The 27262-nt window shown below is 41.4% G+C and overlaps 1 protein-coding gene and 1 long non-coding RNA gene across 39 annotated transcripts in view; one reads left to right on the top strand and one right to left on the bottom strand.

Annotated features, from left to right (window-relative positions):
* RAF1 (Raf-1 proto-oncogene, serine/threonine kinase) overlaps positions 1-23986 on the bottom strand; it is a 93820-nt gene extending 69834 nt beyond the window's left edge. For 6 of the 35 annotated variants that reach the window (XM_037903396.2, XM_043551690.1, XM_027818898.3 and 3 more), the window contains exons 1-2: positions 23785-23928; positions 23029-23093 (exon numbers count right to left, since the gene is read on the bottom strand). The gene's annotated coding sequence lies outside the window, so the exon portion shown is untranslated. Of the gene's footprint in view, positions 1-22215; positions 22427-22925; positions 23094-23784 lie in introns of all 35 variants that reach the window. The other 29 variants (XM_043551686.1, XM_027818902.3, XM_043551699.1 and 26 more) reach the window with 21 other exon arrangements.
* A 10-nt stretch (positions 23987-23996) lies between these two features.
* Positions 23997-27262, top strand: part of LOC122466634 — a 78534-nt gene continuing 75268 nt past the window's right edge. For 3 of the 4 annotated variants that reach the window (XR_006292298.1, XR_006292297.1, XR_006292296.1), the window contains exon 1: positions 23997-25630. This is a non-coding gene — a long non-coding RNA (uncharacterized LOC122466634). The remainder of the gene's footprint in view (positions 25631-27262) is intronic. The other variant, XR_006292299.1, reaches the window with a different exon arrangement.

The raw sequence follows: 27262 nt of genomic DNA, 5'->3' as shown, positions 1-27262 counted from the left end.
TAGAAAACTCTGTGACAGAATCGGAGCCACTGTGTAGTCATTTAAGAATACTGCATGTTGATCTGGATATTAGGATGTTTACAGTATGAATACACTAGTTTAATCTAATCAGAGGCTGTAAGGAAAAACAAGCAGGAAGCCAGGACAGGAAAAGGCCCCACACACACTGAAGATCAAAAGTTGTGGCAGGTTTAGAAAAGGAACACTTTCTCAAGAGAGGGGAAGTTGTTTGGGGGAACCAGAGGAAGACCACTGGGGATGTCTGAAGAAGTTAAGCCGGTCTAGGTTACTAACAGGGGATGATAAGCCTTTAGGTAAAGCACACATCCATGTACTCCAGTGGTTTCCAACCTTTTTTCATTTGCGGACCCCTAAACATTTTCAAATGGAAGTGCAGACCTCTTTGGAAATTCAGCTTGTGGTCTGCGTCCCCTACCATACAAGTCTTGGGCTACGTCTACACTAGCACTTTTGTCGGCAAAACTTTTGTCAGTCAGGGATGTGAAAAAACCCACACCCTTGACTGACGTAAGTTCCACCAACAAAAGCACTAGTGTAGACAGCACTGTGTCAGCGGGAGACACGCTCCCACCAACATCGCTACCACTGCTCTTTGGAGGTGGTATAATTATGCCAGTGGGAAAACACTATCCGGTCAGAATAGAGCGGCTACACAGGAGACCTTACAGCGGCACAGCTGCAGCAGTACAGCTCTGCCACTGTAAAGTCTGTAGTGTAGACATAGCCTTAGACTGAAAACTGAAGGAACAGAATTCAACTATAAATGTTGCACATGCCTGGTACAGCATTTGATGCAACATGAGAAAGGGCATTAAACTGTGAGCTTTAATAGTAACAACAAGACTTCCAGGTTTTGACCAGTAGGTGGGGGTATTCACATACTTTTGACTGATCAGAAAAATGGAATGCCTTTTGGGGATTTGACACTTGATTTTCATAAAAAGAAAAGGAGTACTTGTGGCACCTTAGAGACTAACAAATTTATCTGAGCATAAGCTTTCATGAGCTACAGCTCACTTCATCGGATGCATTCTGAAACCTTGATTTTCATAGTCACCCTTCACTGACCCATTAGACATAGTATGCGGTCCATGGACCACAGGATGAAAACCACTGGTGTAGACTGTTTTAAAATCCTTTTTTCCTCTTAGGCTCTGTACCTACTAAAATAAAAAATACTTTGGTTTTAAGAAGGCTGTTTTATCACTGTGTACCAGTGGTTACAGGTTCCTCAAGGGAAGAACCGCAGGTGTCCAAACACAGTTGGAATGGCTGGGTAAGCACAGGTTTCAGAGTAGCAGCCATGTTAGTCTGTATTCGCAAAAAGAAAAGGAGTACTTGTGGCACCTTAGAGACTAACAAACTTATTTGAGCATAAGCTACATCAATGCATCCGATGAAGTGAGCTGTAATCTCTAAGGTGCCACAAGTACTCCTTTTCTTTTTGCGAATAAAGACTAATACGGCTGCTACTCTGAAACCTGCACTTAAGGTGAGCTATTAGCAGCAGGAGAGCGGGGGTGGGGGCGGGGAAGGGACCTTTTGTAGTGATAATCAAGGTGGGCCATTTCCAGCAGTTGACAAGAACGTCTGAGGAATGGGGGGGAGGGGGGGGAATAAACGTGGGGTAATAGTTTTGGCTGTAGACAATGGATCGTGTGGTGTGGTCTGGATGAAAGCTGGAGGCATGTAGGTAAGTATAGCGGTCAGTAGGTTTCCGGTATAGGGTGGTGTTTATGTGACCATCGCTTATTAGCACCGTAGTGTCCAGGAAATGGCTCTCTTGTGTGGACTGGTCCAGGCTGAGGTTGATGGTGGGATGGAAATTGTTGAAATCATGGTGGTGGAATTCCTCAAGGGCTTCTTTTCCATGGGGTCCAGATGATGAAGATGTCATCAATGTAGTGCGAGTAGGGGCATTACGAGACGAGAGCTGAGGAAGCGTTGTACTAAGTCAGCCATAAAAATGTTGGCATACTGTGGGGCCATGCAGGTACCCATAGCAGTGCCGCTGATTTGAAGGTATACCTTGTCCCCAGATGTGAAATAGTTATGGGTGAGGACAAAGTCACAAAGTTCAGCCACCAGGTTTGCCGTGACATTATCGGGGATACTGTTCCTGACGGCTTGTAGTGTGGAATGTTGGTGTAGAGGGCTTCTACATCCATAGAGGCCAGGACGGTATTTTCAGGAAGATCTCCGATGGATTGTAGTTTCCTCAGGAAGTCAGTGGTGTCTCGAAGATAGCTGGGAGTGCTGGTAGCGTAGGGCCTGAGGAGGGAATCTACACAGCCAGACAATCCTGCTGTCAGGATGCCAACGCCTGAGATGATGGGGCGTCCAGGATTTCCAGGTTTATGGATCTTGGGTAGCAGACAGAATACCCCAGGTCGGGGTTCCAGGGGTGTGTCTGTGCAGATTTGTTCTTGTGCTTTTTCAGGGAGTTTCTTGAGGGGGTGTCCTCAAAGACCGGAAAGGAGTCAGAGGTACTGCTAGCCCAGTAACCATCAGGAAAGCATTTTCCTTATTTAGTGAAGGAGCTGGATGGTGTGCAATAAATGAAATATGGGCCAAATGATGAGAATAGGCAGTTGTCACTCCTCAAGGACTTTTCAAACTGCACATTGAATAAGGCCAGGGTTCTGACAAAAAAAACAGTAGGTAATCATAACAGACAAGGTGACAGTTATAACTGCACCGGCAACTTTAGTTTTATTATTTCATGACTTGAGTGTTTTGCTTTGCAACCTTAATGTTCTTTTAATGTAGTAGTTTCATATGGATATTATATTGTGTTCTAACTTGAAAAACAAAGAATGCTTTTAATCAGCTTAGACAGCTAAGGAGCCTACTGTCCCCTTCGGGTACACACATACCTGACTTCCATCATCACTAACAGGAATTACAGAAGCATCAAAAGAACTTTCTGTGACTACATATTTATTTCTCAACCATAATAATATTTGTTGTTCTTGCTCTCAGCATTGTCATTGTGGAACAGAAACTACCATGGTCTCAGGTACTGATAAAGGTGACCTACAAAAAATTTACGCCCATTTTTTTTTCCTGGCACTTATCTTCTTTTTTTTACCTTAGAAAAACCAGGAAAGTAAAAGTCTTCTCTTTCTATGGTTGGATTTGTAATATTAAAAAAAGCACAAAAATCTGACCAAACCTTCACACATTGCAAATGCAGCAAAACTGGAGAACAAAACCCTCTCCTCCATTATTCTTTGTAAGTTACCTTTAAATTAACATTGACCCCTGGAGCAGTTCTCCGATAGCTTTGAATGAAGAGAGTTTCAGTGGCAGATTGAAACGAGTAATCTGAAAACTACTTTCTGATTCCAAAAGGCTTCACACTGCACACAGAAGAAATCCCCCACAAGTCAGACAAGAGAAAAGAGGAGCTTTCTAATTATTGGACCGCTAAAAAATACGCCACATGACGCTGTCATATGTAACAAGTATAATAGGTCACTTTCAATATAGTACCACTGAGACTAATGAATGTTTAACTATTACACAGTATCTGGAATAGTTATTTCTCTTACCATACCAAAATAAAAAAAATCTGCACTATATCATTTGCATTCCATGGTGCCGTAATGTGCACCTCTGTCTTGTTTTGTTAGTATAATCGTTCTGTTTTAGTCACAATTTCTAGGCTTAGAGCAATGTGTACATTCCTGAGGTTCTACTGTAGATTTTTTCTTCACACCAGCTCGTATCTAAGTATTTCAACTTTGTTGAAACTAAGTGGATTTTTTCCAAAGTCCATACAAATTCATTCCAGCGAAAAGATCTTTGGTAGGTTTCAGTCAGAAGCACTTTTATTTTACAGCAATTATTTTGGGAGAGGGAGGTTTATACTTATGCCATCAAAAATAGTTGTCCCTCAGTTTACACTCATTCTTGCATCAGTAGATTTCCTTTCTCCTCCAAATGGCAGTTGATTTTATATTTCACAAATATTTCTGCATTATCCTGAATTAAATAATACCATACAAGTGCCCTTCTCATAGGATTTATTGCTAGTTTATGTTTTCATATATATTGCTGTACTCTCTACTTATTGATTGCTACCCTACATTGTTTATTTCCATTTAATTATTTTTAATATTTTTTAAAAATATGCTCTTAATGTACAAATAGAAATTATTGTTGACAGTGTGCATACTACTGGAAGTAAACAACAACAGTATCAGAACTGTTATCTTTGGGCTCTCAAAAACCATGATTCCAGGCTATATTTTGGTATGGTCTACGGGCAATTATAGAAGTTTTTCCTAACATGACAAACAAACCTCAGTCAAGGGAGAACTGTATCTCATATTTTATTACTTGGTTTATACCATTCCTTCTTCCCTCCCATCCACAGCCTAGCCCAGAATTATCTCTTTCAAGCAGAGTTGATATTGGGACTCATGTTTAAAAAAAATTAGGGGCATAAATATGCTCTTGATTTTTGCTTATGCAGTAGTTATCAGGATTGCACAGGCAACTCTAATCATGCAAAATCATATTTGCTATCTGCACACTGAAAGCATGAAAGAGGCATGTGTTTTGCATGCCTAATTTATTAGTTTCTAGATCGTCGAGAAGATTATTTATCGAGCAGCCCTGAGACTCCCACTCCAAAGCCAGATATAGAGAGTGTCATATCCGATCACATTTATTACAGCAGGACAAACTAAGAATGGGGCTCCACTGTGCTAAGTAGTAGACGGTCCCTGCCTTTAAGAGTTTACAATCAAAATTGACAAGACAGGCTGGGGGGGAAGGGACTATAAGTGGAGTTGGTAGCACCGACTGTTAAGGTTGCCCAACACTTCCCATTATAAGACCTTGATTTCAGTTGCTTATAACTTTGCCAAACATTAACCAATCTGGGATACCTAGGACCTGATTTTTCAGATACTCAGCATTTATGTAGTACTTCATATGTTCAAAGCACAATTTCCATTGACTTCTGTTGCTGCTGGAGTGATCAACATTTCTGCAGGTCTGACCGCAGAGTCTCAAGATGGGCACCCAGAAAATGAAGAACACACAATTGTCTGGTTTAAGTAACTTGCCTAGCATCACACACAGGAACTCTGTGGCAGAAGCAGAGAACAAATCCAGTTCTCCAGAATAGCATTTATCAGCCTTAATTATGAGACAGTCCTCCTTCAATTCCCACTTCAGTCTTACACACTTTCCAACTTCTCTGATAAACGAGGCAAGGACCCTACAGACAACAACCTTCTTCAGTACGCAACCCAGATTTCCCCAGAGCATAGTGGAAAAAATAGTACTTGGTCATTTAATTAAAGGCTGTATCATAATGCACACACACAGGGGAGGCTGAATTAAGGCAACCTTAATACTGGCATTTCCTAACTTTTGAGTGCTTTACTTTGCAAACTTAATATTTTAATGTAACTTGTGTGTGTAATATAATACACAACCAAAGTAAACCATGTGATGGCAATAAATGTTATGTCAGTTCCAAAAATTTGGGGGCGGGCGAAGGAAGGGGAGGTTTAGTTAGGAGGGAATGGAGTGGCAAGAAATGGGAAGGTAGGAAAGGGGAGCAAGATGAGGGTAAGGACAGATATGGAGTAAAGCCCAGTTGAAGAGACGGCGAGGGAGAGTTGGGCAAACAGCTGAACGGCACAGGGCACAAAGTCCAGCCAAAACTGTAGAAAGTTCTCTGAATGTCTGATGGCCTTTCCTTTGGCTGCTTCTGCAGCTGCTCCCCTGTAGAATTCTGGGTCTAAGCGCATGCTGGGATTCATGTGGCCACCATTTTATTCCATTCCCTCCTTCCCCCCCCCTCCACAGAATCCCTGCTTTGGCTGCTTTTGCAGCTGCACCTTCTGGCTGGAATCTCTAGCTGATTCCTCTCTGCATGCTGATAGAAACTCCGTCTTTTAGCTCCACCTCTACAGCACACTCCCCTGCTTTACACACTTTTTTCTTCTTGGAACAGGGTGCAGCTGTGAGGATGTTACCATATTACTGCTAAGAAACAACAAATCTGATCAAACAAAAACATTATGTGGTGCGGTATGCTCAGTTCATATAAGAAATAATTTACAATACAGTCGGGGCGGAGGGTTGTTTTTATTTTTAACTGATAAACCAGAATTCTCCACATAATGTTTAAAACTGAACACAGCCTCATCCCCAATATTTCTGAATCCCTGGGAAAAACAGTACCAAGTTTAAGATTACAGTTATAACAGAATGAACATAAATCTAGCATAGAACATACTTTATGCAACTTTCAATGAACTGAGTTAGTAAGCGATTAAATACTAAAGAGAAAAGCTTTGAAACAAGACTCAGGAGAAAGTTTTAAACTCCATGCCCTACTGTACCCATGTTAACTAATTTGCAAAGTTCATGCAGTTGTAAAATCAATTGGTGTCGAAGTCCAAGATGCAATACCAAAATTCAGGTGTCCTTAAGGCTCTCCCTAACCCCTCTTGCCATACATTATTTTAAACTGCAATTTTGTAAGCATTTAGCAGGAAACCAATAGGTGGAAATAGCAGGAAACAGGTGTCCAATAATTTTTTCTAGCCCCTCCCAAAATATATACAAAAGCAGACATTAAAAATCTGTTAAAGTGCAACCTCTCTCAGTATTGCTTCCATATTTTCCAGAATATACACTTACATTTACAATTTTAGGACTGTAAAACTGTTATGGTCTTTTCTGATCTTCACTCAACACAATTATTTTAAGGTCCTGAATTGTGCCACACCCAAGGCTGAACACCTGCCCCTTCAATTGCGCTGCTGGTAGAAGACAGAGCAGCTGATGGAAAAAAATAATAAAATCCTGAATGAAGTGGCATAACTGTAAAAAGAAAGATTCCTTGAAGTCATAGCAGCAGCATAATGAGCTGAAGAAGTGATTAAGGCAGGGGCGGGCAAACTATGGCCCGCCAGTTGTTTTAATCCAGCCCTCGAGCTCGTGCTGGGAGCAGGGTCTGGAGATTGCCCCGCTCCGGCGCTCCAGCACAGCTCCCAGAAGCAGCGGCATGGCCCCCTCCGGTGCTCCAGCCAGGAAGCAGGGTCGGGGCCGTGCCACACGGCTCCTACACATAGGGGCAGCCAGGGGCCTCCGCTCTGCACCCTGCCCCCACCCCAAGCGCTGCCCCTGCAGCTCCCACTGGCCGTGCAGGGCAGCATGCAGAACTGCTGGAACACACCTCGCATAGGAGCCGGAGAAGGGACACGCCACTGCTTCCAGGAGCCGCTTGAGGTAAGTGCAGCCTGGAGCCTGCACCCCGCACCCCAACCCCCTGATCCCCTTCGAACCCTTCGATCCCAGCCCAGAGCACCCTCCTGCACCCAAAACCCCTCATCCCCAACCCCACCCCAGAGCCCGTACCTCCAGCCAGAGCCCTCACTCCCCTCCCCCTGGCACTCCTCTCCCCCACCCCAGCCTGGAGCCCCGTCCTGCACCCTGAACTCATTTCTGGCCCCACCCCAGAGCCCACACCGCCAACGAGAGCCCTCACCGCTCCTGCACCCCAACCCCAATTTTGTGAGCATTCATGGCCCGCCATACAATTTCTATTCTCAGATGTGGCCCTCAGGCCAGTAAATTTGCCCACCCCTGGATTAAGGGCTGGTCTACCCTAGAGAGCTAGGTCGACCTAGCTATATTGTTTGAGAGATGTAGCTAAGGCGACCTAAGCTCCAGCATAGACAGTGCCAGGTTGAAAGACAGTCTTCTGTCAAACTAGCTACCACCTCTTGGAGAGGTGGATTTACTACAGTCATTCATTTCAGAGTAGCAGCCGTGTTAGTCTGTATCCGCAAAAAGAACAGGAGTACTTGTGGCACCTTAGAGACTAACATTTATTAGAGCATAAGCATTCGTGGGTACAGCCCACTTCATCGGATGCACAGAATGGAACATATAGTAAGATTATATGTGTGTGTATATAATATTATGTGTGTGTGTACAATATATATAATATTATACACACAGACACACACACAGAAGGTGGAAGTTGCCATACAAACTGTAAGAGGCTAATTAATTAAGATGAGCTATTATCAGCAGGAGAAAAAAAATTGTAGTGATAATCAAGATGGCCCATATAGACAGTTGACAAGAAGGTGCAAGGATACTTAACATGGGGAAATAGATTCAATATGTGTAATGATGATGAAGAGCTCCTTCCATCACTGTAGTATCTATGCTATAGCATTGCAGCTTCAGCGCTGGAGCTGTGCTACTGCAGCATTTCTAGTGTAGACATACCCTACAATACTGATTCAGAGTAAATACATTTTAAAATCTCAAAGGGATTGAGCTATAATCCAGTCCTGCATTTCTAGGATTTGTTCATATTTTTGAACCAGAACAAATCATTAACAATTATCAATTGAATTATAATAATATAAGCAAAAAGAAAGCAGGCTGCTGGGTAAAAGGTCAAAATTAACACTTACGCTGAAGACTGCGCACTTAGCTTTAGATAACTATTATCACTATCTAATGAAAACAAATGCCTTTCTGAAGATGGATATTGTTTGTATATTTGTTTACATCAGTTCTGATTGTTTTGTACAAATAGAGAACATCCCAAAAAATTTTTAAAAGTGAGTTTCTGAAATATGCTGTATTTAGATTCATGCAGTTCAGCTGAACAAAACTCATGCACTATAATTATATTTAAAACATTTTCTATTACCATGCCTTTAGTCTCATCTGCCAACCTTCATAGTTTAAAAATAAATTCAAAAAGTATGTGTTATATCTTGCATAATAAGAAAACAAACACCCAAGCAGGTAAGTGTTCAAAGCTTTTCTGTACAAAAAAAAACCCTCTATACCACCCTCAATTTTTAACTATTACACTGAAGAAACAAAAAACATATCAAAAAAGACCACAGAGTTAAACTAAACAACCAAAGATGCTGATGGATAATTTGGTGATCTGTATGCCTGAGACAGGAACTGTTTTTTGTTTGTTTTTTTTTAAATCCTCATTCCTCCTAGAAAAATCTTATATTTAAATAGGTTTTGTTTCAAAAGTGTTCATCTTCTATGCTTTCCCCTTGTGTACTAACATGTTTGATTAAAAACCATGTGTAACTTTATCAGTTGGCTAACCAGGTGGAAGTGACAAGTTGTGGGGAAAAAGTTATATTTAAATCTTTGTACAACAGTAAAAAGAAAGAGAAGGGAAAAGACATTTTACAAATCTCATAAACTTCATATTAACCATACATCATGAGAGCTTCCAGACTTCTTGATCACCAGACTAAACACTCATTGGCAAGGAAGTGTGAAATTGTTAGCTGTTCAGACTAAACATTCACCTTGTACAAGCCAGAAAAAAAAAAAAAAACAGACCGGATATTCTAGATGCAAAGTAATTTCAAGGTAACAAAAATAATTTCCCTTGAATTATCCAGTTTAAAGCTATGACATGGTACATTGTGGGCACTCAAATCAGCTGTACCAGGCTCAGGACATGGGAGATTAACTCATTGTGGGAGTCTGACAAAACCTCTTACCATCTGTATAGTCCTTCATCACAAACAAAATCAGCACTGAGAGGATGGTGAGCCTGGCACACAGAAAATTCCCCATTACAGCTCCTCTAGCAGCAATACAGCCAGCAAAGGAGAGGGGTCTCTGCTGAGGGAGGGAAGTGGAATTACTCTCTTCCTACCCTTTGCATACAGGTAGATAAAGTATGTATGTAAGACACGGGAGATAATTTTCCTGCTCTGCTCACAGTGGTAAGGCCTCAGCTGGAGTACAGTGTCCACTTCTGGATGCCACACTTTAGGAAAGATATGGACACAGTGGATATTGTCCAGAAGGGAGGAAAAAAAATAAAAGGTTTTTTAAAAAAAAAAACACATGGTCTATGAGGAAAGGTTAAACAAATTGACATATTTAGTATTGAAAAAAAGAAGACTCCGTTCCAGCCCCATGACCTCATAGAGAAGAGCAGCAAGCAGGATTTTTGCATTTTTATACTTTTATTGATGGGAAGAGACATTTCATTTTTGATGTTCATTACTTCTTTAACTTTTTTATTTCTAGGGTGGTTGGTGGTTTTCCTCTTTCCTTCTTTGTTCTTCATTCTCTTTTAACGTGTTTACATTATGCATAAAAAAGTTACATTCCATAACAGACTTTTCAATGGAGAATAATTTAGACACAATATACACAAACTCCATTTAACAAAGAGCAAGAAGAAGGAGCATAAGATGGCACTGACACACTAAGTGAATTGCAAAGGAAAGACTGGGCTTATTACTCTCTTGCTTCTTTATGATGTATGAAGATGGTGAGAGGGGTTCCCTCCAAATTATTTCAAGAGGTTTTTTCCCCCTCCTTCTTGGTTTTCTTTTTCTTAAATATTACAAATGCAGGTCCTATCTCACCTGGAAAACTAAGATGACTGGAACTAGAGAAATGTCAACATCACAAAAAGAGTGAAAATTAAGCCACAAAGGTCATAGTGGTCACACTATTCAAAACTTTGGTTTTCATTTTTGCTAAATCTATTTAACTGCAATAACTATCTTTTCACCATTGCCCATCCAAGTAAGATGCAAAAGTTAAAAATACACCTGTTCCAAACCACCCACAAGGGCAAACCTCAGGGATGGCCAGAATTTATTTCCTCATATTTCTAGGAGTTTGTCTACACTTATAAGTTTTGCTGCCTTAACTATCCTGGCATTGTTAAAGTGGCAAAAACACCTCTATTCTGGATGTGCTTACATCAGTATAAAAGGGCTTATACGAATATAACTTATAGCTTCTTTTGGTTCCCAAATCCGAATATCAATATAAAGCACTTTATATAAAGTATAACTATCTATATAGGGCTTGTCGCTGAATAACTTTGTCAGGGGGGAAAAAAAAACACCATTACCCCCTACCAACATATAGCTGTGCTGGTAAAACTAAGTGTAGGCAAGACCTAGGGTAAAAGCAAATAATTTTCTTTTTAAAGGGATCTTTCAGGCCACCTTAATTTAAAAAAAAAAAAAAAAAACGGCAGAAGATGCTGCAAATCCACTTTTTAACAATTCCTCCGCAGGTCTCCTTTACCACCACCAAAGGTGGTTGGTTTTTGGTTTTCTTTTTTTAAAACTAAGTTTGGTGAGCTTCAGGAAGCAATGCAAGACTTCCATTTATCCAGGCCTTAATTAGCTGAGAGGAGCCCACTTCAGTACAATATATTGCTTTAACTTCATCAGAACAAAAACATTATTGCTTTTAAAGCAACTAGCTGTTAAGGGATATAGATTTTCTAAAACTTAAAATAAAGCTCTAATGAGTAAATATTTCATAAAAATTGACCTTATTTTTATAACGCTTTCACACTAAAAAAAGCCAGAAAGCTATTTGTTCAAAGTTGATGTTTGTGCTCTTGAAACTACAACTGAGTCAAATGGGACTGTTTGTTTACAGAGCATACCAACAAATACAAGGATAAAAGACGTGGTGCTATATTGTATTATCTTACAAAAAATGGGGACCAAATAAAAACAGTTAGGATACAATACTGCCTAAGAAAAGCCTTTCTACTATGACAGGTTTCAGAGTAGCAGCCGTGTTAGTCTGTATTCGAGAAAGACCTTTTCCTTTCTACTATGATACTTACAAATCACTAGACACTATAATATATTATGTTTACATACCAACACAAAATAGGATGCAATGAACCAACTAACTCACAATTAACTATTTTCCTGAGTCATCAAAGTAGAAAGAACAAGAGAGTTTTCACATTCTTCTACATTAATTGCTTTTAAAATACATCTGGGCATGGGTCAAGATAGGTTTGGCTCAGGTTGTAGAAACCAAACACACGATAATACTCTAGAGTTTTATTAGCTCCAAACTGTTTGGACAGCTCTGTAACCACTTTTATTATTCTTATTTTACAGTTTACCATACTAGAAGGGTGAACAAAGCAGCCTACATAAAATGGTAAACAAATACTTGATTCAATTAGAAGCTCCACATCCTACATGGGAAAAAGCTGTTTGCTATTCTGTCAGTCATCTGTTAATATACCCTCACAAGCGTCCAGAAAGTATGTTCTAGATGGTGTTCTCAAAGAATTCCACCTCTATTTGGTATGGTAAGCCATGATGCCCCACACCATCCTTTGCACACATTTTCCTGAATTATAAAGATTTATTTTATAGGGATGCTTCTTCAATTGCTCCAAATTCCATGAACCTAATGACAAACTCTACTTCAAAAGAGGTCTTCCTCATAATAGACTTCTTGGTGCAAAGGAAGAGCAATGTCCACTTACAAAATGCTGCTGCAACCAGGATTTATGGCAAGTCTGGAAATCCAAATTACAAGTTAATGAGGCTTACCATTATTTGTGACAGACCTACACTTGTGCAGAAAGATAGATGCTATCAAGAGAAAGAGAACATGTAAATAAGGGACAAAACTAACCTTCTGCACTATCAGGTGCACAAAGCAAAATATTGTACAAGATTGATTAAAAACTATGGTTACATTGCACTTTACCCAAACTCTGTATGTCTTACAAAACACAAATCTGCACAACTATAGCTATCATACCAGATGTCAGGTATTTCTGAAAAGCCCCGAGCCACATTTTATTCAATAGCCAAAGAGTGCATGCATAGCAAATGACACTGAAGAGATGGCCCTTCCTACAGGAAAGTGAGCCAGGACTCATGCGGAATGGAAAAGGAATCTATACTTTTAATCTTTAGTAAAAGTGACTGGAGTCCTAGGGAATGAAACCCTGAGGTACAACACCTGGTGAATATAAACAAAAAGCAGAGGTATTCAAAAACATAAATATGACAGCTGTATAATACACCACACTGAAACAATTACTTGGATATTACAAGTATTACCTTAACATAGGAGTTAATTTTATTTCCTCCTACACTATCATGGCAAGTTTTCAGGACCTTCTAAGCCTTAGGTAAGGAGTTATCAGTCATTTTTAAGCAACATTTCAGTGGAAAGACACTGAATTTATAAGGCTAGATTGGTCTCCACATATCACACAATTAATTGTAATGCTGTCCCCAATTCAGCAGGATGCTAAAGCCCTTAATTAATTTCACTTTTACTCAAAGTATCATGCTTAAATCTCACTGAAGTCACGTCAAGCACTTGCTAAGTGCTTTGCTGATCAGCAATAGGATTACTCCTGTGTAAAGTTCCTACAATTAAGCACCTTGCTGAACTAAGGCTGTTGTTGCCAAGCACTGGTTCAAGAAAATGCAGTACCAAACTAGAACTCTGAGGGCCATAAAAGTAGTTATACTTAAACAAACCTGCACATGACGAGAAAAAATTTCTAGGAAACCCAGACAGGTCTTAATAATTAAGACATGAGGCTCAGATTGGGCAAAGGAAGAACTGTAAACCAAGCATCAATCAGAAAAGCTGTTAGTTCTCATTAGTGCTGCTGGAAAGCTTAAAGGAGTAAAAATACTTTTGGGACCCAGAATCCCCATTTTGGACTAAACATACACTTCCTAAAATAATCCAACTCTGACTGAGGGCTAGTCTACATTGGCAATGCTAAAGCGCTGCCTTGGCAGTGCTTTAACGTGGCTTGTGTGGTAGCGGCAGAGCGCTGGGAGAGCTCTCCAAGCGCTCTAAAAAAAATCACCTCCACAAGGGGCGTGGCTCCCAGCACTGGTGCATTGTCTATACTGGAGCTTTACAGAGCTGAAACTTGCTGCGCTCAGGGGGGTGCTTTTTCACACCCCTTAGCGAGAAAGTTGCAGAGCTGTACATTGCCAGTGTAGACAAGCCCTGAGTCAGAGGGTAAAAATCCCATGGAAGGCCAGGAAGTAGAACAGAAACAGAATTTCAAAGATAGGACTTTGTAATCCCAGGATGTTTCTAGCCAGAAATGAGCTCTCTATCACCTGAAGAGCTGAAAGCTGCAGGACACTAGTCTGAAGCAGCAAACTCCAGACAACACAGAATTTTTAAAAAAAAAAAAAATTATTATTTTTCAAGTCACAGAGTCTGCTTATTTTGAAAGCAGGTTAAAACTGAATTGACCTACTGCCACTTTTGACATGCACATTTTTCCAATTTCATACTGCACACACTTTGCTACAAAGACAAGCATTTCAGGAGGAAGTAAGCTGTAGCTCATGAAAGCTTATGCTCAAATAAATTTGTTAGTCTCTAAGGTGCCACAAGTACTCCTTTTCTTTTTAATGAAAACAAATGTAGACCAAAAAAGCCAGCCTGTTCTTGCTTTTCAATGGGAACCAACAGATGCATACACACACAAGCCATTTGTTTAATCAGATCAACAACTTTGTAAATTATAGCAATGTTCCACATTAATTTGAGAAAAATTAACATGTTTTGTTCTTAACAATTTTGTCTGTACCAACTAAATAGAAATAAAGACCATTTTAATAAAAACCATTTTAATAAAAACCTCTTGTAATGTTCTTGTTTAAAAATCAACTCAGTACGTTCATTATAAAAGCAAAATAGAGTACTGTTTCTGTCTATAAGTTCATCCCTTTGCATTTTAAAAAATTCATTTAAGCTTATTTGATTTTTTTACCTGATATTGTAACCTTTAAAATTCTGCTTACCATAAATATACATTTCTAAAGTCCAAAAATAGCATGCCCAACAGTTTGCAATAGGAAAGTTTTAAATCACAATACCTGCCAACACTGTCAGAAAGCAGCACATCTATTCAAAATAAAGGCATATTATATTTAATAAGTTCAAAAAAACACAACAGTGCAGTGTTGTAGTTAAGATTACATAATCATGAAAGTTAGAAAAGTCAAAGTTAGGGTTACATGGCAATAACTTGTATATATGTGGTATTTTCTATTAGCCTATTACTTTTGCAGCACTACAGTGATAACAGAAGTAGTGTTTTCATTATATGCTCCAATTTTCACTATTATCAGTCTTCTAGTTGAAGTGTTTCACCTCTGGCAGGACTTGAAAAATCTACTCACAGTGTGGAACGTTTTCCCTGGTGAATGAAGAATCTTAGGCTATAGATTTTGCAGAATATAAACAAAACTTTTTTTAATTGACTTAAATTTCAGGTTAACAGTTTCAGACACTATGCCCATTCCTGTGCCACGAGGCCAACTGTTGTTGTTTTACAATCATATTGGCTCTTCTTAAAAATGTTTCTCCCTAGTTGCTGCGGGAGTAAAAAACAAACAAACAAGGGAAATACTCAACAAGGGAATCTCAATACTTAACAAGGGAATCTCTCAAAGTGACTATTGACAAGCTTCTGTCAAATGCAAAGTACACAAAACAAAAGAAATGGAGAAAAGTATTTCTTTCAGCTGTAGTGGTCATTGTATTTGTGACAATATAAACTATGTTCTGACATATGTGATTTTAGGTTGGCAGCATCTGGTTAACACTCTCTCATAACACTCTCTTCAGCGTATACTGTAAATTGGTAAAACAAAGTAATTCCAGTCACTGTCCTGTAGTTTAAAATCATACGGGCAGATCTTACTGGAATAGGTAAAAATAGCACTAGTGAACATGCCAAAGGGGAATCTTTCCATTATATGGCCACTGCTTAGATTGCAACATAAGCTGGCTCTCTTTTCATAACTTAACTGCTTATGCAAGTGCTACACATTAAACACAGTAAACTTAAAGCTTGAATCTAGAAAAGTAAGACCGGGAAGTAACTCACCTTCAGTTAAATTTAAAACCACTACATTACTGTGCCTTTACTTTTTTCGCAAATCATTATTGCCTATCTGCGAGTTCTACACTGACATCCCTATAGTTTCATAAAAATGAATTATGAGTCTAGAACCTTGTATTTTGTCATTTGAGATAACCAAACCATAAAACAAGAGGCTCAAAATGCTCTGCTTCTGTAGGACAAGCTCACTCTACACACACACAGGAGTCACTTGTATTCCTCCCTTCCCTCCTGTTCTATTTCAGGAACTCCCTGCAATCCCCACTACCTCCCTCTGTTTTATGTCAAGGGCTCTGTGTTCAACCCCATTCTCTATTCCCTCTCCCACCGTTATTTTATTTCTTTCTGCCTGGGAAGTAAGTCATGCAGGGTGTTAACATTTTAAACCCTGTTGGGACCATGGGCAGGCCTGAGAAGTGATGGGGTGAGGTATTTTATGGTGGGAAGCGTTAATAGCTGATCTATAGACAAGAGTAGTTGAAGCTGCTAGGTCCCCCACTTCCTCCTTCTGGTTTTCCGATTTTCATCAAAATCGGCAATGTTCTGCCCCAATACTTAAACCATTCCCTGAAATTTTAGAATTCACTGGATGTGGCAATGTTCAAAATGTATCATATGACAAACAAATGCCATCAAGTTGAGTGTAGGGCCTCAGGCACTATTAAAGCTTCTTTTCATCTTTCTTGGATAAACAAACAATGCAAAAACATTTAACTCATTTAAGACTGATGACAAACACTGGTTTTTAAAATATTTATTATTTGTATTCCAATAGCACGCACAATGAACTAAGCCCGTCCAATCATACAGAAAGATATTCTCTGCTCTAAAGAGGTTACACTTCAAGCTTTTCTGGGGGAAGGGAGGGGCGAGAGGGGGAGAAGAGGTTTTGGCATGTTTGTCATCCTCTGTTTAACTTTGCAGTCTTCTTTTAAACCAAGTCTGTACTGTAACAAAAGATATTCTAACCACTAAAATCACAATTAAGAGACAGTAATTTAACTATATAAAATATGATGGAACTTACAAAGAAAACAGCCATCTTACAAGGTTAAAAGTAGTTTAGAACTGAGAAAACTCAGATTCCATCAGAATGCATTGAAAGGTCAATTTCAAAGTTGTCTTACAGTAAGTATTTTACAACTTTGAAGTTAATTTTATGGTTTTAGAATTGTGGCTAGAAACTGGGTTTCGACCTAACATCAGGTCCACATCCTGTTACAAATGAGGTCAACTTTCAGTAAAAGAGTGACCCACAGGTTTAAAAAAAATCAAATTCTTATTAATACATCAAAAACATTTTTCAATTAAAAAGAACAGGAGTACTTGTGGCACCTTAGAGACTAAAATATATTAGAGCATAAGCTTTCAAGGGCTACAGCCCACTTCATTGGGAAGATATATATATCTTCTTACTATATGTTCCATTCTATGCATCCAATGAAGTGGGCTGTAGCCCACGAAAGCTTATGGTCTAATATATTTTAGTCTCTAAGGTGCCACAAGTACTCCTGTTCGTTTTGCGGATACAGACTAACACGGCTGCTACTCTGAAACCTGTCATTTTTCAATTAGTGGCCAGTTTACATGCAAGATAGTGAAAATACAGTCTCCTTCCACTCCACACCAATCTTTCCTGCATTTGTTACATTACACTGTGAAACTATCCCAACTGTGCTCCTGAACATAATATTTATTCAGCTATAGTGAACTGAAGAGGACTACTCATTCCTCATCTGTTTCTCTGTGCTCCAGCCACAAAGGAAATGGCACAGAAAAACAGCACAGGCAAGTTTCTCCTTATGCTACCATAGTGCTCTACACACTAGACAGCGGGGAAAAGGAGAAGAATTTTACAAGTGGAAGAAGGCAAAGAGAACAAAGATTGTGGTACATCACTCATCAGTAGGTAGTAACTACTGCATTACGTGACTGCATTACGGAGAAACTCATCCCAGGAGAGGAACAGGACAGAGAATGGAAGGAGGTAAGAAGTGAAGTATATGTTTTTCTCTAGAAATCCTCCCAAGCAGACTGAAAGGAACATTCTAAACACTGCAAAGAGAACCAGGTCCAGTTCTTCAGCAAATGAAGTATCCATAATCCAGGATCTTTGAGATAAGAAGACTAAAATAAGAAAGTGGTGCATTACAGAAATGCCCTAAATTAAAGAGAGAGAGATTGAGATTCAAGAAGAGGAAGGAAAAGATTAGCAGAATAAAGGACATAATTTAGAAAAATAGGCAGATTAGTAATTGGATATGGAACTTTAAACTTACAAATACCTAGTTTGGCCATGGAGATTGAACTTTGTTCTCAACCCTAGAGATAGTCCAGATTGGGGCAAGGCATTTTGCAAGTTAGTAGAAGCTTCTGTACATGATACTATTTTCTACATAAATCAAGGACTTTTCCAGACTTCTACTGATGTCAAACAGACTAGCAACTTTCACAAACAATTAGTGAGTTGACAGAGAACATTACAACTAAAAAACAACCAGGGGAGGACAGAGAGAAACCCATTTAAATACAAAAAATATTTGAGGAGACTAGAAGACTCAAAACTTTTTTATTAGACGTTTTATTAGATAAAATTGCAAATGCCAAACCTCTAATATTAAAATTTATTTTCAAGTACACATAATTTCTTCATGTACGTAATAATATCCGATTTTGTTAGGCTAAACAAAATCAGTACAGTTTTCTTTTAACTCCTCAGATCCTTAATTCTCTGTTTCATGACACACACTTGCGCTGGCAGGCCAGACTGGTAAACAGATGTATACAGCCAACTAAAAAATCCAGATGTCCACAGTGAGTGGGAAGTTTGTTCTGAGGCGCAGGAGGCCCTATATCAATTTCTGCACAATCTGAGCTTTCATTTTTACAAAGTTTCTAATACCTTTAGTTGCAAAGATAACCTTTCAAACACAAACCGAATCACAACCAGGCAGTTTTGCCTTCTTAAGCTTACAGGCAACAAGTGTGCCTCTACTGTTGCTCATCACTTTGTCAAGCAAGACCACAATGAAGTTAAGACTGGTATCACTGTTGCTATTCAGAATCCTATGGGCATCAGTGAAATTTAAGAATCATGTAGTCTGAGCTACTATTGGGGCTTGGGAAACTCTGGACAGCAGTAGCAGCTGACACAAGAGGTATTCACAGGAGACATGGACCCAAGAATTACAAATTAAAACCTCTTCTTCCTTCCCCTTGTAGCAGTGAGGAGCCCGGGCTGAGGGAACAGTACAACAGCAGTGGATGTTTACTTCCCTTGTAGCAGCCAAGAGGCCATGGGGGGGGGGGGGGGGGGAGTAAGCTCCATCTCCCTTTCAGAAAACTACAGGGAGGAAGGCAAAAGGTCCTTAAGATATGTACTATCAAATGCTGATCTGAAGGAGGCCCCCATAGCAGAGCCTACAGACAGCATCTTAGTATCCTCTCATTCCCATGTAGATGGCCTCTCATCACGGCATTGCCCTCCTCCTGGACCCTTTGGTTCCCTCCTTTCATACCTACCACAAGCTAGTAATTATCTGGCATGCTTTACAAGCAATGAATACGAACAGTCGTTCTACCATCTCAGCAAGCCACTGTCTGGTTTACCCATAGGTTTAGACAGAGCAAGGAGCAGTGATCAGGGAATAAAAATCACAATACCCTTCCTCTGAGGAGCGAGAAAGGGATTTAGCAGTAGGAGTGCAACACAGAATGGAGTTTCCCACTCTCCCCAAGTCATCCAGGAGGTAGGAAGAGAGAAGAGGGGATCACCTCGCTTCATGAAGCAGGGCAATGCCCGTCTCTTTCTTGCTAAGTCTCCAGCTTTGCATCTCCATTGAGCAATTCCCTCAACATTCCCTAAACAATGATTTTCAAAATTCTAGCTTGCTCTCCAAAGAGAGTTAAGAAAAGCAATTCTGAGCCCCCATTATACTAAAAGTCTAAAATTCTGAGCCAACTTTAATTAATATGGTTAACCCTTCACCACACCCAGCTGCAAGTCAGTGAAGCAACCTCCTTCAGTTTGTGATCTAAAAATATACTTATAAGATGTCCCAACTGTTCTTAAGTAATACTACGTACATCAACTGGAATGCAATACAAATTAACACCCTTTTGTGAGTAATTTACAAAAGAAAAGAAACAGTTTTGGGTCAAACCAACAACAAAGATGCAATGCAACACCCAATTTGGAATCTGAATTGGAACAATCTAACATAACAATAAAAAGAGGAGAAGCTAGGCAGCACTGAAATACATAACTGAAATATGCAGACAGCAGGCCTCATATAGTATAGCCAATGTAACGATTCAATAGAAGGGTAAAATGGAATAAAATTGCAGAACAGAAAGATCAAGCTAAATATCAGAATGGTCTCCAGATACAAACCTAAATCTGATTTCCCCGAGAGTGGAAAGGAAACAAACCAGTATTGCCATATATATTAGTACAATACATGAAAGGCCCATTGCCTAACTGTTTTGTCTAAAGTTAAAACAAATCAGCTTTGACTGGTTAGAATGTATGCTCTGCTCCATTTATTTCAGTAAGCAGGATATCTGTTTTTTGGAGCAGGCACTAGAGAAGAATGGCAAAACTTAGACACACCTGCAACGGCAAACAAAGTCAGTTGGATATATTTTTGTATTGCTCATGAGAGAATCTAGACAATTTTTGTATTGCAATCCTAGTTTTGAAAAGCTAAATTTTCCTCACCACAAAGAAGGCAAAAACTCCAGAAAACACTTGGAGTCAATCAACATTGACTATATCCCATGAAAACAAATGTCCACTGATATAAAGTCCATTTAACCGTGGTTGTTACATTTCTTAGCTTTGAACTCTACTGAGAGATCATGGCTAAACCCAATCAAAAATTTCTCTCAGAGGGCAGGTGTACACTTAAAAAGCTGCAGCAGCTTTAATGAAGACACTACTAAGCCGATGGGAGAGCTTCTCCGGGAGGTGTAATTAATCCACCTCTGTAAGAGGCAGTAGCTATGTCAACAGGTCTCCATGGATATAGTGCTATTTACGGGGTGGGGGGGGGGGGGGGGGGGGTCAGTATAATCTCATCACTCAGGGGTGTGGATTTTTCATACCCCTGAGTGACGTAGTTATACTGATGTAAATTTGTAGCACAGACCTGGTCTGACAGTATTTCATTTACTGGACTCTAATGTAACCAAAGTAGGGTTTTAATACACAAAAGAGGCATGTTCCATTTAACTATGAAATGTTAGCATCCAGAATTCCAACAAAATCACCTTTGCATGGAACAGACGACGTTTATAGTATAAACGCAACATTCAAGTAACTAAATAAGTAAACATGCAGCCGATGCTTTCCAAAGTAAAATAGTTATTTACAAAAAAAATACTGTGCAAGTAGCAAGGTCCAGTAATCCACTGAGAATTAACTGTTCAGAAAATTTTGTCTGTCTAAATTCTGCCTTTCCTTTTAGCAGTGCTAGAGCAAATACATAACTGAATGCATACCGAGATTATTCATGTATTCAACTATGCAAGGCATACCATACCAACTTCAAATTATCTCAAACCTGCAAAAGCAATTAATTTATACCCATTCCTTAAAAGAATCTAGTTAATTTTATAAAGACCAAAAAGGTAGCATTTTTGCCTCACTGAACTCTGTTATATTTGATCAGTGACATGAATTATCTAGTCAGTCTACTGAGAGAACCTGTCCTATGTATGTATTGAACACATCTCATATTTCTGCTTTAGAAGAGTTTTCTTACAACAAATACATGCCACAAAATATAAGAGCATTTTTTCATCCTATATCCATAAGTACCCCAGCATGATCCTGTCATTACAAACAGTATGTATCAAGTTGATATGACTGGTCCGAAAACAGTAGCACATTTCTCAAATCGGGTAAACATGAAAGTACGGTAAATTACTGCTGTTGTGAAATAAAATATCTAGTCTTGGAGATATTGAGTATGTACATAAACTGCATGATGAGTGTGCTTCAAATTTAATAATCCATTACAGGCAGTCTTTGCAAATCTATGTTACCAACACAATTTTGCCAGGTTTGTATTATTAAATAAATTACAGTCATGAAATAGGTTAAAGTTCTTATCTGTGTCAACACAATTTAGTGACCAAAAGTAATCTAAGAGTTTGTCTACAGAGAGACATTAACTACTTAAACTAAATCAAATTAAGACCATATTAATTCTGAATGAGAGCACCCACACAGGGTTTTAATACTGTTTAACTAATCTGCTTTAAATTCACAATTTTAGCTAATTTGGATTAATTTTCCTGAATGTCCCTATGTAAACTTGCCACAAGCATACTTCATCTTCACACAACAAACAGACCTATTAATTAGTCAATGTTTGTAGGGCACTATCTAAATATTAGCTATTTACAAGCTTTTCAAGACAGATGATCATTTTTAACCCTCTTTTCAAGCATTTTCCACCCACCACAGCTGGCCTCAGTTTCTGTAGAGCCCCAGGCAAGTAAAATGTTCAAGGGCCCACTCAGTTTCCTTCTCTTCTTTACATGCTTAAGACAATCTCCAACTGCCTCTTACAGGCCTGGAACACATCCCCAGCTTGACAATCCAACTTCAATTGGTTCTGAGGCCTCAGAGCCTCTGACGAACTCCTTTCATTTATGGATGCCATTCCAAGGCTATTAGGGTAGAAGGCAACATCAGACATGTAAATTTCAGAATCTGCACCAAAAGACATGACAACTATACAAGAGGATGCTATTTAGGGGAAGACCATTTGTATGCCTACCAGAACCTTAGATAAATGGGCTCTATGTAACCACATAATCATAAGGTACTGCTCTAGAGAAAGGCCTTGTCTACATGGCAAAGTTGCCCCAGTTTAACAAAAGTCATAATTTTAAACATATTTGGTTAAATTGCTAAAAAAAAAAAATCCCTGCAAAGACACACTCATTGCAGTTCACAAAAGGTGTATTTAATTTGAACTTAAGTCAACTGAGAACTGGTTTAAGCTAAACCAAAGTATGTAGCATTAAAACTGAAATACCAATATCCAAACAGTGATTTGCACTGTGTTTAAAAACTGATTCATTTAACCATATAAGAGACACATACACTTTCTATTCTCAATGCAGTAGAGCAGATCAAGGTGACAGTAAGATTTAGTGGGCTAACCTGTACAGCACTAGATACTTGGCATAACAGTCCCCAGTTCTGTGCAGTACTAGTACAGCTCCAAGTAGATCATTTCAGTACAGATAAATACAGAACAGCATACCATACTTTATCAGGGTAGCATTCCAGGTGCTTCTAGGTGCCCATTGCTCACCTGTCCCGCCAGACCTAATGAACAGTGTGGGAGAGATTAAAAAAAAAAAACCCCATGGAGAAGGAGAAACAAACTAAAATAGGAAGGGCTGTACAAACTCCTCAGCTACATGGCAAGCCCCACACTACTCGGCCACTTAGCTAATGTCACCCCCCACAAACCCCTTGCTACAGCCCCGCTTTCCAGCGTCTCTCCCTGCAGGAGGGAATACTCTCTCTGCCCCCAGTCACCTCTGGGGGGCTCCCATTGACACCGCCAGGCAAAAGGGCCACCCCTCCCCTGATCCACAGCGCCTACAGACGGAGAAGCCCCCTCCCCGTCCCTGACCCCTTCCGCGGTGCTGGGTCCAGGCCACTGCGCCTGGAGCGCCCTGCTCAGGGCTCAAGCCAGGCAGGGACCCAGCTACAAACGGCTCCAGCAGGCTGCCCCCGTCCGGTCCCGTCTCTTCACCGCTCCTAGCGCAAGGGCAGCCCAGGGCCCTCCGCCTATGTCGGGGGAAGAGAGGGTCACCCCGCTGACACCCGCTCGCCAGCGGGGCGGCGTCTCCTCCCCGGGCGGGTCAGCGTCCCCGGGGTTCAGCAACGGGGCAAGGAACCGCTGACTCCGCTCCAGGGAAGGGAGCTGGGAAGGGGAGCCCGGCCGAGGGAGGGGGAACCCCCGTTACTCCACCCCCCTCAGTGACCTTGGCCCCCGCACTGTCCGTACCTCCCTCACGCAGGCTCCGCGGCTCCCCCGGCCTCGCTCCTCACTCAGCGCCGTTCGTTCCGCTCCCCATCTAAAATGGCCGCCTCACCCTCCGCGAGACATTTCTCGCGAGCCCATCGATCGGGCCGGCGCTCGGCTCCTCCTCCTTCCCCCGCCGCTAGCCCAGACCGCCGAGCCATCGATGAGACCCACCTTCTGCCCCGCCCCCGTGCGACCCAAGTCGCCATTTGAGAGCAGGGGAAGCCGGGTGGGGAGCGGAGGTGAAAGACTCCGGCTCTATGTGCGGAGTGAGGTCTGACAACAGCCCCTGCCCGCCCCTCTTCTGTGACAATCAGTGCGACCATGCGCCTTGCCCCGCCGCCACAGCGCTTCCTGGGGGCTGGGGCTCGCCCTTCTCCTCCGGGAGCAGCTGCGGCGGGACCCCTTTACTCACAGCTGGCTGCTCTGCCTCGCTTCTTTCTGCTCCCTCCGCCTCAGCCTCTTCCGGGATGCAGGGGCTTTGGCTACTTGCAGGGAGGAGAGGCGAGCTCGGCCTGAGGGAAGTAGCCTGGCAGTGGGGTGTCACACCCGCCCCAGTAGCTGCAGTTTTGGATGTAGCTGGTGCTGCTTCTGTCAGCGTGAGAGACTAGCTTCCCCTAGCGAGGCTGGGCGCTTTTCGTTCCCTTGCGGTGACCTATTTGTGGATGTGTCTGTGCTCAAATTTGTTTCCAGCCCGTGTAGCAGCAACATGCAGGAAAACCACCCTCTCAACAGTGTAGAGGCATCATCGACCTTCTGAGGAGGACGCAGTGCCTGTGTAGCCACTGCAGGACCTGTGTTGACCCTCCCAGTCTTCCAGCAGCTGGCCCACACTGCCCCATTCCATTACACTGACTGCTAGTCACACTTTTAAACTCCACTGCTCAAGGCTCACCGACCAGAAACCACCCTCCTGTCTTTACAACCTCCCCTGTGTTTTTGAAATGCCTTTTCCTGATTGCCCACCTTGGCAAGCATACCTAGCAGCCAGGGGTGAAAGTAACATAAAACTCTCACCTGTATGGGGCCTGGCTCTGGGACCCCAGAAGAGGCGGAGCTGGGGGTCAGCTCCACCAGCCAACCCTTCTGCGCCGCCCAGGGCTCCAGCCATTGCTGTGGGAGCCCCAGGCCCTTTTAAATCACCAGGCCCCGGAGAGCTGCCCCTTGCCCCCAACACCTTTGGCAGCCCTCCCAGGAGAGTCCTTAAAATGCTGCCACAGCAGCGCTTTAACATTGGCTGTGTACGGGCCCATACCGGTGGCAACTTCTTACCAGTACACCGTACTGGCCCACTTTCACCTCCGCTAGTAGCTCACCCTTGTTGTGTGCAACCGCCCAGCTGACCATGGCAGCTCCGCGCACTAGTTGTGCTCCTGCCTGGATCAGACAGGAACTAATGGTTCTCCTGTGCATTCACACCTACAGGCCACCTGTAGAAACATGGACATTTTACACGTGAGCAGATTACACAGGCAAAGGGGTATGACAGGAATCAGGAGCAGTGCGGTGTGAAAGCAAAGACACTGGCATCAGGGAAACCACAAGGTGAGGGAGCACAACAGTAGATCTGGGTGCTTCACCACAGACTTTCGGTTTCTGCAAGGAACTACATGCCCTGCTTTGCAGAGACCCCACCAGCACACTTCAGACCACTGTGAATACCTGAAGGACCCTGAGACAGGGACCCCTGCCTTGAACAGCGGGGAGAAGGAAGAGAAGAAGTGGTAGATTCCAGTCATGGAAGCCAGGAGCTATTTGAGACTGCCACAGTCTAGCCAGTGTCACCAGGCAAATGCAGATGAGCCTGATGAAGGGGAAGGGAACTCGGGTAAGTGTGTCTATTCGTTTTTCCTTACAATGTTTAAATGTAAAGATGGCACCCATCCCATCCCCGCGTTAACAAGAAAAAAGATACTGACTTTTCATTATTTTACTCTTATGAGAAGAAGTAGAGACACAACAAATGGAGGTAAAGTTGGCAACTGCTTTTCTTTCCCCTATTGGGGTAGGCTGGAGAGGGCCTATGCAAGCACTTCATTTATGTACATGGGGATATCTGTTTTATCCTCCTAGAGATTTCAGTTCAATTTTCTGGGTGAGGACTGTAGAAGATCTCCATAAGTTTTCTAAGGATAGCTGCCTTATTTCTTCCTCCACGGTAGGATACTTTTCCATGCCACTCTGTGATGAGTTTGGATGGCACTATTGCAGTAAACAGGCTCATGGTATATGGGCCTCAGTGGCTTCAGGAAACCAGTAACAACTGTGTTCTCTGTGCCTTTGACACACTCAGGAGTGAGATCAGCTAAAATCACCACCGCCTGTGGATATAGTGCCAACATTCACTGCCATTGCCCTATACCCATAGGGACCAAAGTTTTATAGCTTCATGTAACAGAAAATCCCTCCTCCCCACCCCAGTCCATGGTAGGCCATACGCACCATGGTTGGGGCTGGAGAGCAGTGCTGTGTCCAAGGCACTCTGAAGCTAAAGTGTCGATCAGCATTTCTTATTTAAAGTATTTATCAGAATAAGAGAAGGGAGTTTTGAAACATTTTTCCCTTTGCATTGTGACTGTAAATCCAATGACACATCTGGCATGGCAGCCTTGAAGAGTGCCCCTCCATGCCTGTAGAACACCTGACCCTGAGGTGGAGAAGAAAGAGGATGAGGGAAGCAGGATCTTGCAGAACATGTCAAGCCAGTGCTGCATTGGACTGTGAACAAAGGGCTTGGAGGGCCAATATGACCAGGAGCATAGAGAAAGAGGAGAAGAAACAGGGCCCAGGAGTCCCAACAGGGTAAGGAGAGGAAAATGCCACCAAGACATAAAGGGTCTTCTCAGGCAGCAATCTTAAATGCTACAGACCTTGGTTGAGCTCTGTAGGTCAAAAAATCCCAGACTCTCCACCCTCTGTAGTCCTTGGAGGACTCCATGTTTGCCATTCACTATATCCCCCAACATATCACTTTACTATCCCTACCACTGCATGCCAGGAAACAGTAAGGAAAACCACTGTTTCACATACAATAGCTTTGGTTCACACAGGTCAGTTTATGTGAAACAATAATGGGCTACATTTGTGCACTCAAATGGACATAAGCATTTATTTCCTTTCTCATTTTAAATTTTTGTCCCATTACATTGAAAATTTTATATATGTTGCCTTTGGATTTTTTTTAAAAATTTTTTTTAACATATTTCTGCACTCCTCCCTCCCCACCCTAAAATTCTATATTTTGGAGAATCAAATTACTGTATTAGTTCACAACAAATTTTGCAGAATGCATAGCGGTAGTCAGAACAAACAATACTTGTAAATGCACAATAAAAACCACATACAGTAATTCAGAGTTTTAGGAAGACACAAAGTCATATTTATAAATTTATAGCAAGCACTACACAGTTCTTAGCAGCACCCAAAGCTGCAGGCCCAGACAATATCACCACAGAACAAT

The sequence above is a fragment of the Chelonia mydas genome, chromosome 7 (genome assembly GCF_015237465.2).
Source record: "Chelonia mydas isolate rCheMyd1 chromosome 7, rCheMyd1.pri.v2, whole genome shotgun sequence".
Taxonomy (NCBI): Eukaryota; Metazoa; Chordata; order Testudines; family Cheloniidae; genus Chelonia; species Chelonia mydas.
The sequence above is the reverse complement of the archived record's forward strand: the minus strand, read 5'-3'. Positions and strand labels throughout refer to the sequence as shown.